Source organism: Ranitomeya imitator, chromosome 5 (assembly GCF_032444005.1).
Source record: "Ranitomeya imitator isolate aRanImi1 chromosome 5, aRanImi1.pri, whole genome shotgun sequence".
NCBI classification, from domain to species: Eukaryota; Metazoa; Chordata; class Amphibia; order Anura; family Dendrobatidae; genus Ranitomeya; species Ranitomeya imitator.
This window is the reverse complement of record NC_091286.1, coordinates 459,755,755-459,775,616: the sequence shown is the minus strand read 5'-3', so window position 1 is coordinate 459,775,616 and position 19,862 is coordinate 459,755,755. Positions and strand designations below refer to the sequence as shown.

The 19,862-nt window shown below is 46.4% G+C and overlaps 1 protein-coding gene across 3 annotated transcripts in view; it reads right to left on the bottom strand.

The window, feature by feature from the left end:
• GNB4 (G protein subunit beta 4) overlaps positions 1 to 19,862 on the bottom strand; it is a 197,955-nt gene that overhangs the window by 38,683 nt on the left and 139,410 nt on the right. The window contains exon 1 of one of the 3 annotated variants that reach the window (XM_069727268.1): positions 1,812 to 2,133. The exons of the other annotated variants lie outside the window; for them this stretch is intronic. The gene's annotated coding sequence lies outside the window, so the exon portion shown is untranslated. Of the gene's footprint in view, positions 1 to 1,811; positions 2,134 to 19,862 lie in introns of those variants that run through there. 3 annotated transcript variants of the gene reach the window in all.

The window sequence follows — 19,862 nt, the reverse complement described above, 5'->3', positions numbered from 1 at the left end:
GCAGGTTCCACCATGTCGCCCAGCTGCACTCTTTGGGTCTGACAGTAACATTTCCTTTGAGGATTAATATGTTTATTATTTTAATTTGTAAAGGTGTTAATCCACCAGTGGGGCAGAGTCCAGGACGGCACCCGAGGCATAAGGGGCTGATTAACGTTTGTCAATACAAAGGGGGCCGACTTCTCACCAATCGTAGAGCAGACGACCCCTGGTAAGTCACATTTACACACTTTTGACATTTTCATTTAAGTTCTACTACTGCAACCTCCTGCTCTGTTGCCTCCCCTCTAACACTCTCGCACCCCTCCAATCTATTCTAAACTCTGCTGCCCGACTAATCCACCTGTCCCCCCACTATTCCCCGGCCTCTCCCCTCTGTCAATCCCTGCACTGGCTCCCCATCACCCAGAGACTCCAGTACAAAACCCTAACCATGACATACAAAGCCATCCACAACCTGTCTCCTCCATACATCTGTGACGTAGTCTCCCGGTATTTTCCTGCATGCAACCTCCGATCCTCACAAGATTTCCTTCTCTACTCCTCTCTTATCTCCTCTTCCCACAATCGCATACAAGATTTCTCTCGCGCATCCCCCTACTCAGGAACCCTCTACCACAACACATCAGACTCTCGCCTACCATCGAAACCTTCAAAAAGAACCTGAAGACCCACCTCTTCCAACAAGCCTACAACCTGCAGTAACCGCCGATCGACAAAACCGCTGCACGACCAGCTCTATCCTCACCCATCCCTTGTAGATTGTGAGCCCTCGTGGGCAGGGTCCTCTCTCCTCCTGTACCAGTTGTGACTTCTATTGTTTAAGATTATTGTACTTGTTTTTATTATGTATACCCCTCCTCACATGTAAAGCGCCATGGAATAAATGGCGCTATAACAATAAGTAATAATATTATTATTATTATGTTCTAAAGAAAAGGAATGGGCACATATTAGTGCAGCCCAATAGTCACTACTGCAGTACACATTATAATGGAGGTCTACAGGACACCAGTCTCTATGAATCGCCCACCGTGCCAGCACATCCATTACCGCACGGGATGGCACTGGGCACTTAGGGACTCGTCAGACACCAAGAATAATGGGAAACAACGGGCAGTAAACTACACGCTGACCGTCAGCACTGAAGTCACCGGGGCATTAACGGGAACCTGACTGCTTGTTAGGAGCCAATAAAGTAGAAGTATGGGGGCATCGTTCCAGAAATCCCAAACATCGCACTCGTCCTGACCACAGCGGCCAATCCCAGGAGGCAGGAGTCCTCCTGACAGCCCCCCAGGCCGACATGAAGTGGCAGGAGTGCGACCCCCAGGGAACAACACGGCCCCCCAGGGTACAAAGCAGCAATGGGTGCAACCCCCCAAGGCATGACACTGTCCCCAGGGTACAACACGGCCCCCCAGGGTACAAAGCAGCAATGGGTGCAACCCCCCAAGGCATGACACTGACCCCCAGGGTACAACACGGCAGGGGTGCGACCCCCAGGCCATGACGCGGCCCCCCAGGCAGCAGGCTGTGGTGCACCCCAATAACGGGGCCGCTGCACCTCCTGCCTGGGCACAGACGGGGATCTGGTAATGATGGCGACAGAGGGAAGAGCAAAAGCAGAGGGGACAGAAAATGTGAGGGCGGAGAATGAGGAAGTCCCATGGCGCGGAGGATGGTGGCGGTGGGCGCTGACGGCGGGGTGCGGGGTGAGGACGGGGGCTGGCGGAGCAGGAGGCGGATGAGGCTCCGTACAATGATGGAGGATGACACCGCAGGCGGCCGGCCGCTCCTCCGCTACTCACATGCCCGCTCCTGGCCCGCGGCCTCCGCCTCGGTGACCCTGGCTCCCCGCCGCCTCTTCAGCCCGGGATCCCGTTAGAAGGAGCGGCCTCCAGCAGCCTGTATCACACGGCCCAGAGATCCGCCACACCCAGGCCCGCAGCACACACACCAAGTACAGGGGGGTGCCGCGCCAGAAACCGGCACGAAGCTAACAGCCCGGCAGTGTGCGCGGCTCCGGGCCCTCCCGGCCTGCCACCGTGTATACCGGGCGTCCTCTCCCTCCGCTATAGTGCTCCGGTACCGCGCCTTCACAGGCGAAGCGACAGTCAGGCTTCTTAGACCCCCCTAAAAACAAATAGTATGATCCGGGGAGAGCGCACGGACGCTACCAAGTAACGCAAAGGGGAGGGGAAATGACAGCACTGAACACTCGCTTCCTTTTTCTAATCCTATTGCCCTGCCAACAGTGAACTACAAATGTCACCAACAGGAAGAGAAGAGAAGCCTTCTCCTCCTCCGGTGAGGGGCGTAGAGCCGGTGTCCGCGGAGGTGCTACACACTATACATGTACACACATACCTCATACACCGGGGAAAGGAGTCATCACTGACGATGTATCCCACCTACAAAGAATGTTTATGGTGGGTACACCACCTGTGACACCGAATCTAAAAATAAAACAGTGTATGATTCTTACATAATTAGCATTTTGTTACATGAAATAAGCATTTGAGACGATAGAAAAAACACCTTAATATTTGGTACAGAAACCTTTGCGATTACAGAGGTCAGACGCTTCCTGTGGTTCTTGGTCAAGTTTGCACACACTGCTGCAGGGATTTTGGCCCACTCCCTCCATACAGATCTTCTCCAGATCCTTCAGGTTTCGGGGCTCTCGCTGGGCAACGTTGAGTTTCAGCTAGAAAGATTTTTGAGCTGGTGACTGGCTAGGCCACTCCAGGACCTTGAAATCCTTCTTACTCCTTAGTTACCATGGCTGTCTGTTTTGGGTCATTGTTATGGTGGAAGACCTAGCCAGGACTCATCTTCGATGCTCTTACTGAGGGAAGGAAGCAGTTGGCCAAAATCTCGAGATACATGACCCCATCCATCCTCCCTTCCATGCAATGCCATCGTCCTGTTCCCTTTGCAGAAAAGCACCCCCAAACGTATGATGCTTCCCCCACCATGCTTCACAGTTGGGGTGGTGTTCTTGGGGTTGTACTTATTCTTCTTCCTCCAAACACGGTGAGTTGGTGTTGATCCTCTTGACCTTCTCCGATGCCTCCTCTGGATCCTCCAAATGGTCATTGGCAAACTTCAAACGGGCCTGGACATGGGTTGGCGTTAGCAGGGGGAGCTTGTGTGCCCTGCAGGATTTGAATCCATAATGGTGTTGTGTTACTAACTAATGCTTGAGACTGTGGTCCCAGTTTTTTTCAGGTCATTAACCATTCCCTTGAGAAAGCGGTGTATCATACACGTGAAACGCGCGTCGAGGCTTCACCACCTGGCCCAGGGTCCTTCTCCTTCTGCACCTGGTAAGAGCCATCCTCAGACGTTGTTCATTTTGACCTCTTCTTCATGGTGTTATGTTTCAGAGGTGCCTCTAACCGTATGCACACTTTTTACTTTGCTGGCACTTTACACACTTATGGGATATGTGCAATGGGCTTGCAGTAGGGGGCATTGACCCTGGTAGGTCTGTTCGTTCCTGGATTGCGTCATGTCACATTATTATTGTTTTCATGTCTATTTTACATATATTATTTGTAATAAAAACTTTGGCTTTTATTATATTCACCTGAGAACTCCTCATTCTCCTAAAATGTGCATGTGCCTCCTGTGTAATTCTGCGCTGATTCCTGACTCCTTTCTTAGAATCATCCTTATCCCACGATGAAAGATCCTGCATGGAGCCCCAGACCGAGGAAGATTTACAGTTTCTTCCATTTTCTAATAATTGTGCCAACAGTTGTTGCCTCTCACCAAGCTGCTTGCCTATCGTCCTGTAGCCCATCCCAGCCTTGTGCAGGTCTACAACTTTGTCCATAGTGTCCTTAGACAGCTCTTTGGCCATGGTGGAGAGGTTATGGTGTGACTGAGTGTGTGGACAGGTATCGTTTATATAGGTAACGAGTTCAAACAGGTGGAATTAATGCAGGTAATGAGCGCAGTGTAGGAGGCTTCTTAAAGGAAAACTAACGGGTCAGAATTCTTGCTGGCTGGTAGGTGATCACATACTTTTTTCATGCAATTTAATTATTTAAAAATCAATGTGATTTTCTGGTTTTTATTTTTAGATTCGGCCTCTCATAGTTGGAAGTGTACCTACGATAAAAATTACAGATCTCTCCATTCTTTGTAAGTGAAAAAATGTGCAAAATCGGCAGTGTATCAAATACTTACCCGTATATACTCGAGTATAAGCTGACCCGAGTATAAGCCGACCCCCCTAATTTTGCCACAAAAAACTGGGAAAATTTATTGACTCGAGTATAAGCCTAGGGTATGAAAATGCAGCAGCTACCGGTGAATTTCAAAAATAAAAATAGATGCTCCATACCGTTCATTATTGCCCCATAAGATGCTCCATATAAAGCTGTGCCATATATAATGCTCCATATCATTCATTATTGCCCTATAGATGCTCCATATAAAGCTGTGCCCCACATATAATGCTCTGCACCATTCATTATGGCCCCATAGATGCTCCATATAAAGCTGTGCCATATATAATGCTCTGCACCGTTCATTATGGCCCCATAGATGCTCCATATAAAGCTGTGCCATATATAATGCTCTGCACCGTTCATTATGGCCCCATAGATGCTCCATAGAAATCTGTGCCATATACAGTGGGGCAAAAAAGTATTTAGTCAGTCAGCAATAGTGCAAGCTCCACCACTTAAAAAGATGAGAGGCATCTGTAATTTACATCATAGGTAGACCTCAACTATGGGAGATAAACTGAGAAAAAAATTCAGAAAATCACATTGTCTGTTTTTTTAACATTTTATTTGCATATTATGGTGGAAAATAAGTATTTGGTCAGAAACAAACAATCAAGATTTCTGGCTCTCACAGACCTGTAACTTCTTCTTTAAGAGTCTCCTCTTTCCTCCACTCATTACCTGTAGTAATGGCACCTGTTTAAACTTGTTATCAGTATAAAAAGACACCTGTGCACACCCTCAAACAGTCTGACTCCAAACTCCACTATGGTGAAGACCAAAGAGCTGTCAAAGGACACCAGAAACAAAATTGTAGCCCTGCACCAGGCTGGGAAGACTGAATCTGCAATAGCCAACCAGCTTGGAGTGAAGAAATCAACAGTGGGAGCAATAATTAGAAAATGGAAGACATACAAGACCACTGATAATCTCCCTCGATCTGGGGCTCCACGCAAAATCCCACCCCGTGGGGTCAGAATGATTACAAGAACGGTGAGCAAAAATCCCAGAACCACGCGGGGGGACCTAGTGAATGAACTGCAGAGAGCTGGGACCAATGTAACAAGGCCTACCATAAGTAACACACTACGCCACCATGGACTCAGATCCTGCAGTGCCAGACGTGTCCCACTGCTTAAGCCAGTACGTGTCCGGGCCCGTCTGAAGTTTGCTAGAGAGCATTTGGATGATCCAGAGGAGTTTTGGGAGAATGTCCTATGGTCTGATGAAACCAAACTGGAACTGTTTGGTAGAAACACAACTTGTCGTGTTTGGAGGAAAAAGAATACCGAGTTGCATCCATCAAATACCATACCTACTGTAAAGCATGGTGGTGGAAACATCATGCTTTGGGGCTGTTTCTCTGCAAAGGGGCCAGGACGACTGATCCGGGTATATGAAAGAATGAATGGGGCCATGTATCGTGAGATTTTGAGTGCAAACCTCCTTCCATCAGCAAGGGCATTGAAGATGAAACGTGGCTGGGTCTTTCAACATGACAATGATCCAAAGCACACCACCAGGGCAACGAAGGAGTGGCTTCGTAAGAAGCATTTCAAGGTCCTGGAGTGGCCTAGCCAGTCTCCAGATCTCAACCCTATAGAAAACCTTTGGAGGGAGTTGAAAGTCCGTGTTGCCAAGCGAAAAGCCAAAAACATCACTGCTCTAGAGGAGATCTGCATGGAGGAATGGGCCAACATACCAACAACAGTGTGTGGCAACCTTGTGAAGACTTACAGAAAACGTTTGCCAACAAAGGATATATTACAAAGTATTGAGATGAAATTTTGGTTCTGACCAAATACTTATTTTCCACCATAATATGCAAATAAAATGTTAAAAAAACAGACAATGTGATTTTCTGGATTTTTTTTTCTCAGTTTGTCTCCCATAGTTGAGGTCTACCTATGATGTAAATTACAGACGCCTCTCATCTTTTTAAGTGGTGGAACTTGCACTATTGCTGACTGACTAAATACTTTTTTGCCCCACTGTATAATGCTCTGCACCGTTCATTATGGCCCCATAGATGCTCCTTATAAAGCTGTGCCCCATATATAATGCTCTGCCCCGTTCATTATGGCCCCATAGATGCTCCATAGAAAGCTGTGCACCATTCATTATGGCCCCATAGATGCTCCATAGAAAGTTGTGTCATATAGAATGCTCTGCACCATTCATTATGGCCCCATAGATGCTCCATAGAAAGCTGTGCACCGTTCATTATGGCCCCATAGATGCTCCATATAAAGCTGTGCCATATATAATGCTCTGCACCGTTCATTATGGCCCCATAGATGCTCCATATAAAGCTGTGCCATATATAATGCTGCTGCTGGTGCAATAAAAAAAAAATCACATAGATACTCACCTCTCTTCGCTCAGGACGCCAGCGCTTTCAATATTTATCTGCTCCTCGTGCGTCTCCGTCTCCAGCACTGACGCTCAGCAGAGGGCGCGCACTGACTACGTCACCGCGGCCTCTAAACTGAGCGTCACTGCTGGAGGACGCTGGAGACGGAGCAGCACCGGAATGAGGAGCAGGTAAATATCGCGCAGTGCTGCGCTCCCCGCATACTTACCTGCTCCAGGCGCGGTCCCTGGACGCCCCTGCTTCTTCCACCGCTGCATCTTCTTGCTGTATTGAGCGGTCACAGTTACCGATCATTACAGTCATGAATATGCGGCTCCACCTCTATGGGAGGTGGAGCCGCATATTCATGACTGTAATGAGCGGTATCATGTGACCGCTCAATACAGGAAGAATCTGTAGCGCTGGAAGAAGCAGGGACGTCCAGGGACCGCGCCGGGAGTAGGTAAGTATAACTAGATAGCCCCCGCTCCCCCTCCCCTGCCGACCCCCGGGTATGACTCGAGTATAAGCCGAGAGGGGGACTTTCAGCCCAAAAAAAATGGGCTGAAAATCTCGGCTTATACTCGAGTATATACGGTATTTTCCCCACTTTTTGCAAAAAACGTATCAACCAAATACCCTGTTTTTACATCTTTTACTAGCACTTGCGGATTACTGCAACATTTTTTCAAACTGAGTGTTTTTGGTTTTACTATTCTCTTTTGTGTCTTCAGGTATTTTCCCCACTGTATATAAATACACATACACACAAGACAGTACTACTATATATATATATATATATATATATATATATATACACACACAACCGTACTACCATACTATATATATATACACACACAACCGTACTACCATACAATATATATATATACACACAACCGTACTACCATACCATATATATATACACACACAACCGTACTACCATACAATATATATATATACACACAACCGTACTACCATACCTTATATATACTATATATACAGTGGGGCAAAAAAGTATTTAGTCAGTCAGCAATAGTGCAAGTTCCACCACTTAAAAAGATGAGAGGCGTCTGTAATTTACATCATAGGTAGACCTCAACTATGGGAGACAAACTGAGAAAAAAAAATCCAGAAAATCACATTATCTGTTTTTTTAACATTTTATTTGCATATTATGGTGGAAAATAAGTATTTGGTCAGAAACAAACAATCAAGATTTCTGGCTCTCACAGACCTGTAACTTCTTCTTTAAGAGTCTCCTCTTTCCTCCACTCATTACCTGTAGTAATGGCACCTGTTTAAACTTGTTATCAGTATAAAAAGACACCTGTGCACACCCTCAAACAGTCTGACTCCAAACTCCACTATGGTGAAGACCAATGAGCTGTCAAAGGACACCAGAAACAAAATTGTAGCCCTGCACCAGGCTGGGAAGACTGAATCTGCAATAGCCAACCAGCTTGGAGTGAAGAAATCAACAGTGGGAGCAATAATTAGAAAATGGAAGACATACAAGACCACTGATAATCTCCCTCGATCTGGGGCTCCACGCAAAATCCCACCCCGTGGGGTCAGAATGATCACAAGAACGGTGAGCAAAAATCCCAGAACCACGCGGGGGGACCTAGTGAATGAACTGCAGAGAGCTGGGACCAATGTAACAAGGCCTACCATAAGTAACACACTAGGCCACCATGGACTCAGATCCTGCAGTGCCAGACGTGTCCCACTGCTTAAGCCAGTACATGTCCGGGCCCGTCTGAAGTTTGCTAGAGAGCATTTGGATGATCCAGAGGAGTTTTGGGAGAATGTCCTATGGTCTGATGAAACCAAACTGGAACTGTTTGGTAGAAACACAACTTGTCGTGTTTGGAGGAAAAAGAATACTGAGTTGCATCCATCAAACACCATACCTACTGTAAAGCATGGTGGTGGAAACATCATGCTTTGGGGCTGTTTCTCTGCAAAGGGGCCAGGACGACTGATCCGGGTACATGAAAGAATGAATGGGGCCATGTATCATGAGATTTTGAGTGCAAACCTCCTTCCATCAGCAAGGGCATTGAAGATGAAACGTGGCTGGGTCTTTCAACATGACAATGATCCAAAGCAAACCGTCAGGGCAACGAAGGAGTGGCTTCGTAAGAAGCATTTCAAGATCCTGGAGTGGCCTAGCCAGTCTCCAGATCTCAACCCTATAGAAAACCTTTGGAGGGAGTTGAAAGTCCGTGTTGCCAAGCAAAAAGCCAAAAACATCACTGCTCTAGAGGAGATCTCCATGGAGGAATGGGCCAACATACCAACAACAGTGTGTGGCAACCTTGTGAAGACTTACAGAAAACGTTTGACCTCTGTCATTGCCAACAAAGGATATATTACAAAGTGTTGAGATGAAATTTTGTTTCTGACCAAATACTTATTTTCCACCATAATATGCAAATAAAATGTTAAAAAAACAGACAATGTGATTTTCTGGATTTTTTTTTCTCAGTTTGTCTCCCATAGTTGAGGTCTACCTATGATGTAAATTACAGACGCCTCTCATCTTTTTAAGTGGTGGAACTTGCACTATTGCTGACTGACTAAATACTTTTTTGCCCCACTGTATATCTTTATTCATTACATAGTGGAATGTGTTGAGAACAATAAAACCCAAAAATGATCAATGTAAATCAAAATTAATATCCCATGGAGGTCTGGAGTTGGGATGATGCTCAAAATCAAAGTGGAAAATCAAATAACAGGCTGATCCAACTTCAGTGGAAATGCCTTAAGACAAGGAAATGATGTTCTGTTGTGTGTGTGGCCTCCACGTGCCTGTATGACCTCTCTACAACGACTGGGCATGCTCCTGATGAGGTGGCAGATTGTCTCCTGAGGGATCTCCTCCCAGACCTGGACTAAAGCATCCGCCAGCTCCTGGACAGTCTGTGGTGCAACATGACGTTGGTGGATGGTGCGAGACATGATGTCCCAGATGTGTTCAATCAGATTCAGCTCTGGGTAACGGGCGGGCTAGTCCATAGCTTCAATGCCTTCATCTTGCAGAAACTGCTGACACACTCCAGCCACATGAGGTCTGGCATTGTCCTGTATTAGGAGGAACTCAGGGCCAACCGCACCAGCATATGGTCTCACAAGGGGTCTGAGGATCTCATCTCGGTACCTAATGGCAGTCAGCCTACCTCTGGCGAGCACATGGAGGGCTGTGCGGCCCTCCAAAGAAATGCCACCCCACAACATTACTGACCCACTGCCAAACCAGTCATGCTGAAGGATGTTGCAGGCATCAGATCGCTCTCCACGGCATCTCCAGACTCTGTCACGTCTGTCACATGTGCTGAGTGTGAACCTGCTTTCATCTGTGAAGAGCACAGGGCGCCAGTAGCAAATTTTCCAATCCTGGTGTTCTGTGGCAAATGCCAAGCGTCCTGCACGGTGTTGTGCTGTGAGCACAACCCCCATCTGTGGACGTCAGGCATTCAGACCATCCTCATGGAGTCAGTTTCTAACCGTTTGTGCAGACACATGCACATTTGTGGCCTGCTGGAGATCATTTTGCAGGGCTCTGGCAGTGCTCCTCCTGTTCCTCCTTGCACAAAGGCTGAGGTAGCGGTCCTGCAGCTGGGTTGTTGCCCTCCTACGGCCCTCTCCACATATCCTGGTATACTGGCCTGTCTCCTGGTAGCGCCTCCAGCCTCTGGACACTACCCTGACAGATACAGTAAACCTTCTTGCCACAGCTCACACTGATGTGCCATCCTGGATGAGCTACACTACCTGAGCCACTTTTGTGGGTTGTAGAGTCCGTCTCATGGTACCACGAGTGTGAAAGCACAACCAACATTTACAAGTGACCAAAACATCAGCCAGAAAGCATTTGTACTGAGATGTGGTCTGTGGTCCCCACCTGCAGAACCACTCCTTTACTGAGTGTGTCTTGATAATTGCCAATAATTTCCATCTGTTGTCTATTCCATTTGCACAACACCATGTGAAATTGATTGTCAAACAGTGTTGCTTCCTAAGTGGACAGTTTGATTTCATAGAAGTTTGATTTACTTGGAGTTATATTCTGTTGTTTAAGTGTTCCCTTTATTTTTTGAGAAGTGTATATACACACACACAACCGTACTACCATACTATATATACATATATATACACGCAACCGTACCACCATATATAGATACTACTCACCATTAACATTGCAACACTGAAAAGGCAAAGCTGTAATGATGGAAATGACCGGATAGCCAGACATGTCGCCGGTACGTGTGCTATAAATGAGCTGATTACTGTGGAAACTGTCGAAGGCTCTACCATGCTGAATGCACCTCGGCAGCAAATCATCACAATCTGCTGCTGGCAGCTGCCTTTGCAGTTGCTGACAACTGGCGTCCGAGATGTGCTCAAAGAGAGATAGGTCAGGAGACTCTGCAGGCCATGGTGGCATGTTTAGGCAACACAGGCAGCATGAGCAATATGCGGCCTAGTGTTGTGTTGAAAGATGGCTACTGGGAAACTTTGGAGAAATGCTTGTACCACTGTTTCCATCACCAAATCTATGTAACGCCAAGCTGTTTGTGATGGGAGGCAGGTGCTGGTTAATAAAGAGTGAAACAAACACCTGACCCAAGACAAACCTAGCACCAGAGGAAAAAGACCAGCAGCCAGAACGCCACAAGTAAAATGGCAGATAATAACAAACTAAACAGATTCTAACATGTGCACCCGGACTCAAGACTGAAGGAGACTACTATACACTATGCCACCCAACATCATAATCCCAGAAGTAGGGCTGGTGTGACATTCCCCATAAAGACCCCTTCATTCATCTCACGCCACCACTCTCAAAAGCTATTATGGTGCAGAGTAAGACAGAAACAGTGGCTGGAATGAGTCCCACTTTTCTCCTTAGCAGGAGATTGGACTGGAGACACCATGAAAAGGCCTTCACAAGGGATCATCACCCCAGTCCTTTTTTTGGCATTTTGGTGTGGGGTGACGTAATACACCAAAGCCTTCATTCCAGGTACAGTAACAGCTCAGTGGTTTTAGAACCAGGAGTACGGCCATTTGTCCATAGTTTCTAGGAGCCATTTTCCAACATGATGACACCAAGTTGCTTGTGCTATTCTGATCAGCCTGCATGGCTTAGACGTGCTACCATGGCCTGGGACGTCATTTATCGGCATTTGTAAGGGCGGCTGCCAGCTGTGTACAGTGATGATTTGGGAGCCCAAGGGCAGTCAGGATGGCAGAATATTCTTCAGACAATTTATTAACCTCATTGACAGCAGCCAAGGCATGTAAGTGTGTGTATTTCTCGTAATCAATCAAGATGTTTTTGAAAATTGTTTCCATTTTTTGTCATTTGCATATCATTAAAGGGAACCTGTCACCCTCAAAATCGCAGGTGAGGTAAGCCCACCGGCATCGGGGGCTTATCTACAGCATTCTGGAATGCTGTAGATAAGTCCCCGATGTATCCTAAAAGATGAGAAAAAGACGTTAGATTATACTCACCCAGGGGCGTTCCCGCTGTTGGTCCAGGTCCGGCGCCTCCCATCTTCATCAGATGACATCCTCTTCTTGGCTTCATGCTGCGGCTCCAGCGCAGGCGTACTTTGTCTGCCCTGTTGAGGGCAGAGCAAAGTATTGCAGTGCACAGGTGCTGGGCCTCTCTGACCTTTCCCGGCGCCTGCGCACTGCAGTACTTTGCTCTGCCCTCAACAGGGCAGACAAAGTACACCTGCGCTGGAGCCGCAGCATGAAGACCAGAAGAGGACGTCATCGTAAGACGATGGGAGGCGCCGAACCCGGACCAACAGCGGGAACGCCCCTGGGTGAGTATAATCTAACGTCTTTTTCTCATCTATTAGGATACATCGGGGGCTTATCTACAGCATTCCAGAATGCTGTAGATAAGCCCCTGATGCCAGTGGGCTTACCTCACCCGCGATTTTCGGGGTGACAGGTTCCCTTTAATATGTCTATACATCATGTGATTTCAATTATTCTAGGAATTTTCTTTATAGATGTTGCAATTTTAATGTTGAAGAGTGTAAATTTATCCACTACATTAAAGGGGAACCTGACAGGTGATTCTTGCTGCCCAAACAGAATGCTTATAATAATAATAATCTTTATTTATATAGCGCCACCATATTCCGCAGCGCTTTACCGTTTAACAGTTTCAAACACAAGTCATAAGTAACAACGTTAACAATACAATAAGTAAAGCACAATAAGACGACCCTGCTTGTGAGAGCTTACAATCTACAATGAGGTGGGGGAGATACAAAGAGCTTATACGATTGCAGTCAAGTATATTATTCTATGAAAGGGTCTGGTGATCCCTCGAAAATGTACTTTGAAAATCCAGCCAGGGACCATAGTTGAAGACCAGATTGGTTCAGCTTTGCCCCTGTCGACTCTTTTCCACACTACTGCAGGTGATTGACAGGTCTCTCCCTATGTATCCATAAGACAGAGAGACTGTTAGTCATCTGCAGCAGCACGTATAAGACGCCCCCCCCCCAAAAAAAAAGTGCATCTTATAGTCTTAAAAATACGGTATTTGATACACTGCTGATTTTGCAAGTTTTCTCATCTACAAAGAATGGAGAGGTCTGTAATTTTAATCGTAGGTGCCCTTCAACTGTGAGAGACAGAATCTTAAAAAAATCCAGAAAATCACAGTGTATGATTTTTACATAATTTGCATTTTATTGCATGAAATAAGTATTTGATACAATAGAAAAACAGAAGATGATATTTGGTACAGAAACCTTTGTTTGCAATTACAGAGATCAGACGTTTCCTGTAGTTCTTGACCAAGTTTGCACACACTGCAGCTGCGATTTTCGCCCTCTCCTCCATACAGATCTTCTCCAGATCTTTTATTGAGTTTCGGCTCCCTCCGAAGATTTTGTATTGGGTTCAGATCTAGAGACTGGATAGGCCACTCCAGGACCTTGAAATGCTTCTTACGAAGCCTCTCCTTAGTTGCCCTGGCTGTGTGTTTCAGGTCATTGTCAAGCTGGAGGACCCAACCATGACCCATCTTCAATGCTCTTACTGAGGGAAGGAGTTTGTTGGCCAAAATCTCATGATACAAACCTCCATGCATCCTCCCTTCAATACAGTGCAGTCATCCTGTCCCCTTTGCAGAAAAGCACCCACAAAGTATGTTTCCCCACCATGCTTCATGTTTGGGACGGTGTTCTTGGGGTTGTACTCATCCTTCTTCCTCCAAACATGGCAAGTGGAGTTCCTCTGGACCTTCTCCCATGTCTCCTCTGGATCATCCAAATTGTCACTGGTGAACTTCAAACGGGCCTGGACATGTGCTAGTGTGAGCAGGGGGAGCTTGCGTGCCGTGCAGGATTTTAATCCATAACGGCCTAGTGTGCTACTAACGGTAATGTTTGAGACTGTGGTCCCATATCTCTTCAGGTCATTGACCAGGTCCTTCCTTGCAGTTCTGGGCTGATTTGTGAACTTTCTTAGAATTATCCTTACCCCATGAGGCGAGATCTTGCATGGAGCCCCAGACCAAGGAAGATTGACAGTCATCTTGTGTTTCTTCCATTTTCTAATAATTGTGCCAACTGTTGTTGCTTTCTCACGAAGCTGCTTCCCTATCGTCCTGTAGCTCGTCCCAGCCTTGTGCAGGTCTACAATTTTGTCCCTTGTGTCCTTAGCTATTTAGTCTTGGCCATGGTGGAGAGCTTGGAGAGTGATTGATTGAGTGTGTGGAGAGGTGTCTTTTATAACGAGATTAAACAGGTGCAATTAATTAATATATGTAATGAGTGCAGAGTAGGAGTGCTTCTTAAAGAAAAACTAAAAGGTCTGTGAGAGCCAGAATTCTTGCTGGTTGGTAGGTGATCAAATACTTATTTCATGCAATAAAATGCAATATAATTATTTAAAAATCATACAATGTGAGTTTCTGGTTTTTATGGTTAGATTCTCTCACAGATGAAGTGTACGTATGAAAAAAAATTACAGACTTCTCCGTTCTTTGTAGGTGGGAAAACTTGCAACATCGGCAGTGTATCAAATATTTATTTTCCCCACTGTAGCTCTGTGCTCTCCAGCATTATATTTAGCATTACATATGTACCTGAAGGGTTAATTTGTCTTTTCACATAGCAACATGCTTCACACCAGTGCTGACGAGAACAATGATGCAGAGATGCTAATATATTTTGCCACTAACAGCCTCATTTTTGGATAGTTACATCGCACTGGAACCCCTCCTCTGCAATATGCTCAGATCCATTTTGCTAAATTGCAAGAAGCCGTCACGTGCCCCTAGCCAGCCACACTTGGACGCCTGCTCTTAGAAAAGCAGCGAGCATTGTAGATCCAGGGGCCAGTCCAGGATGTCACACTAACAATAAAACACATGGCGACACAGGAGAGCTCATCTGAGCATCCAGACATTTTCCATGCTACTTACTGACACTGAAGCCTAGCAACTCCCAGCAGCAGGAAGCTTCTTCCCCTGCAACACAGGCTGAGCCCACATGACAGACAGTTGCCATGGGATTCACGGCCTGCGTCAGAAAAAAGGAAACTTAACCGGTTCCTTGCCTACAATGCCCCATAAATTATTATAAATCCTATCATGGAAAGAAGGAATCTTCCAAATGCAATGCGGTTCTCACAGAAGACATCATGATGTCAACCATGAACTATATTGTACCATACTCCCTTTAAACCAGTAACCGTTTGATATCTTGGTGCAGTGTTGATCTGGGATGCCAGTGGCCCACTGTTCAGCTACATGAAATATTACCTGACCCTTGTTCACACACCTGTCCTTTTATATCCTAATACACTGGATAGATTGATAAATGAATGATGAGATGCTGCTATTGTTTGTACATGGTGAATCAAGCGTATCATGCCAAACACTGCTTGTTTAGCGGGGGTAAAGGCTGACTCCTTCACAGGGGCCCACCGGAGGATTCACCGGCTCCCCTGTGGGCCAGTCTCAGCCAGGTTCAGCGTATCACAGGCTTGGACTTGCCCACAGGAGAATCCTTCGGTGGGCCCCTGTGCAAGAGTGGGCCACCACCCTCTTATATGAGCAGTACTTGGCACTATATGCTTGAATCACTATGGACAGTCAAAGGCAGAATCTTATTCATTTAACAATCACCCTGTTCATTGTTATATAAATTTGTGATTGAGGATAATGTCACATTTGCATGTAGTTGAAAAGTGGGGCCCTGGAGTTGGTTACTGGTGGGCCATCGGGACCCTAGTCCAGCACTGAGCGTATATGTTTAGAAAATCGTCATTTTTCATCTAGAAAAAAAATGTACACTGCTCAAAAAAATAAACGGAACACTTAAACAACACATCATAACTCCAAGCCAATGACACTTCTGTGAAATCAACCAGTCAAGTTATGACGCAACACTCATTGTGAATCAATTTCTCCTGCTGTTGTGCAAATGGAACAGACAACAGGTAGAAATTATAGGCAATTAGCAAGACAACCCCTATAAAAGGAGTGGTTCTGCAGGTGGTGACCACAGACAATCTATCTTTTCGTATCCTTTTTGGCTGTTGCTTTGGTCACTTTGCATTTTGTCATTGCTCTCAACCCTAGAGGTACGTACAGTAGAATGAGGTGGTGTCTACAACCCACAGAGGTTGCTCTGACAGTGCAGCTCATCCAGGATGGCACATCAATTTAAGCTGTGGCAAAAAAGGTAGCTGTGTCTGTCAGCACTGTGTCTAGAGCATGAAGTAGATACCAGGAGACGTGGAGGGAGCCATAGGAGGGCAACAACTCAGCATCAGGACCGCTACCTCCTCCTTTGTCCAAGGGGGGACAGGAGGACAGTTCCAGAGCCCTGGAAAATGATTTCCAGCAGGCCACTAACATCCATGTGTCTGCTCAAACTATCAGAAACAGACTCCATGACGGTGGTATGAGGGCCCGACGTCCACAAGTGGATGTTGTGCTTACAGGCCAACACCGTGCAGGGCGATTGGCATTTGCCAGAGAACACCAAGTTTGGAAAGATTAGACATTGGTGTCCTGTGATCTTCACGGATGAGAGCAGGTTCAGACTGAGAACATGTGACAGAGTCTGGAAACGCTGTGGAGAACGTTTTGTAACATCCTCCATCATGACAGGTTTGGAAGTGGGTCAGTAATAATATGGGGAGTCATTTCTTCGAAGGGCCACACAGCCTTCCATGTGCTCGCCAGAGTTACCCTGACTATCATTAGGTACCGGGATGAGATCCTCAGACCCTTTGTGAGACCATATACAGGTGCACTGGGCCCTGGGTTCCGTAAGCATGACAATGCTAGTCCTTATGTAGCTGAAGTGTGGCAGCAATTCCTGCATGATGAAGGTAATGATACTATAGACTGCCTGCCTATTCCCCAGACCTTTATCCAATCGAGCACATCTGAAACATCGTGTCTTGTTCCATCCACCAACGCCACATTGCAGCACGGACTGTCCAGGAGTTGACTGATGCTTCCATCCAGGTCTGGGAAGAGATCCCTCAGGAAAGCATCCGCCATCTCATCAGGAGCATGCCCAGGCACTTTAGGGAGGTCATACAGGCATGTGGAGACCACACACAGAACCAATTCCTTGTCTTGAGATATTTCCACTGAAGTTGGATCAGCCTGTAATTTGATTTTGAATATCATTCCAAATCCAGACCTCCATGGGATATTAATTTTAAATTACATTGATCATTTTTATGTTTTATTGTTCTCAACGCATTCCACTATGTAATGAATAAACATTTGCAACTGGAATATTTCATTCAGTGATATTTAGGATGTGGCATTTTAGTGTTCCCTTTATTTTATTTGAGCAGTGTACACCGTGTTCCAAATTATTATGCAAATGACATTTTTCTCGGATTTTCCTAAATGGTCGGTGCAAATGACAGTCAGTCTAATAAAAGTCATCACCCGTTAGAGCAGAGGTCCCCAATGTTTCTGACCTTGAGAGCCACATTCAGCTCTGAGAGAGGGTCGCGAGCCACATTCAGCTCCTGCACCCTCACAATAATGGTAAGTGTTATGATCTGGTAATTCAGTACCACAATGGACATAGAAGTCAGAGCACATACCGTGACCTGACAATAACCCAAAAACATAGAACGAGCTCTGAGACGTGGGAACTCTGCTGACCGCAATCCACGGCTGCCTCTAGTGTGGTTGGAGAGGATTAGGGATTGCGGTCAACAGAGTTCCCACGTCTCAGAGCTCGTTCTATGTTTTTGGGTTATTGCTATAGTTTTGGGTTATTGCTCGTTCTATGTTTTTGCTCCCTATGCAACTCGGCACAGCCTGAGAAACTAGCTAGCCTGAAGATAGAAAATAAGCCTACCTTGCCTCAGAGAAATACCCCAAAGGAAAAGGCAGCCCCCACATATAATGACTGTGAGTTAAGATGAAAAGACAAACGTAGAGATGAAATAGATTTAGCAAAGTGAGGCCCGACTTTCTGAACAGAGCGAGGATAGGAAAGGTAACTTTGCGGTCAACACAAAACCCTACAAACAACCACGCAAAGGGGGCAAAAAGACCCTCCGTACCGAACTAACGGCACGGAGGTACACCCTCTGCGTCCCAGAGCTTCCAGCAAGCACGAGAAAACAAATAAGCAAGCTGGACAGAAAAAAACAGCAAACAAATTGCAAAAGCGGAACTTAGCTATGCAGAGCAGCAGGCCACAGGAACGATCCAGGAGGAAACAGGTCCAATACTAGAACATTGCCTGGAGGCCAGGATCAAAGCACTAGGTGGAGTTAACTAGAGCAGCACCTAACGACTTCACCACATCACCTGAGGAAGGAAACTCAGAAGCTGCAGTACCACTCTCCTCCACCAACGGAAGCTCACAGAGAGAATCAGCCGAAGTACCACTTGTGACCACAGGAGGGAGCTCTGCCACAGAATTCACAACAGTACCCCCCCCCTTGAGGAGGGGTCACCGAACCCTCACCAGAGCCCACAGGACGACCAGGATGAGCCATATGAAAGGCACGAACAAGATCGGGAGCATGGACATCAGAGGCAAAGACCCAGGAATTATCTTCCTGAGCATAACCCTTCCACTTAACCAGATACTGGAGTTTCCGTCTTGAAACACGAGAATCCAAAATCTTCTCCACAATATACTCCAACTCCCCCTCCACCAAAACCGGGGCAGGAGGATCAACAGATGGAACCATAGGTGCCACGTATCTCCGCAACAATGACCTATGGAATACGTTATGAATGGAAAAAGAATCTGGAAGGGTCAGACGAAAAGACACAGGATTAAGAACCTCAGAAATCCTATACGGACCAATGAAACGAGGTTTAAACTTAGGAGAGGAAACCTTCATAGGAATATGACGAGAAGATAACCAAACCAAATCCCCAACACGAAGTCGGGGACCCACACAGCGTCTGCGATTAGCGAAACGTTGAGCCTTCTCCTGGGACAAGGTCAAATTGTCCACTACATGAGTCCAAATCTGCTGCAACCTGTCCACCACAGTATCCACACCAGGACAGTCTGAAGACTCAACCTGCCCTGAAGAGAAACGAGGATGGAACCCAGAGTTGCAGAAAAACGGCGAAACCAAGGTAGCCGAGGTGGCCCGATTATTAAGGGCGAACTCAGCCAAAGGCAAAAAGGACACCCAGTCATCCTGATCAGCAGAAACAAAGCATCTCAGATATGTTTCCAAGGTCTGATTGGTTCGTTCGGTCTGCCATTAGTCTGAGGATGGAAAGCCGAGGAAAAAGACAAGTCAATGCCCATCCTAGCACAAAAGGATCGCCAAAACCTCGAAACAAACTGGGAACCTCTGTCAGAAACGATATTCTCTGGAATGCCATGTAAACGAACCACATGCTGGAAGAACAATGGCACCAAATCAGAGGAGGAAGGTAATTTAAACAAGGGTACCAAATGGACCATCTTAGAGAAGCGATCACAAACCACCCAAATGACTGACATCTTTTGAGAGACGGGAAGATCTGAAATAAAATCCATAGAGATATGTGTCCAAGGCCTCTTCGGGACCGGCAAGGGCAAAAGCAACCCACTGGCACGAGAACAGCAAGGCTAAGCCCGAGCACAAATCCCACAGGACTGCACAAAAGAACGCACATCCCGCGACAGAGATGGCCACCAAAAGGATCTAGCCACTAACTCTCTGGTACCAAAGATTCCAGGATGACCAGCCAACACCGAACAATGAACCTCAGAGAT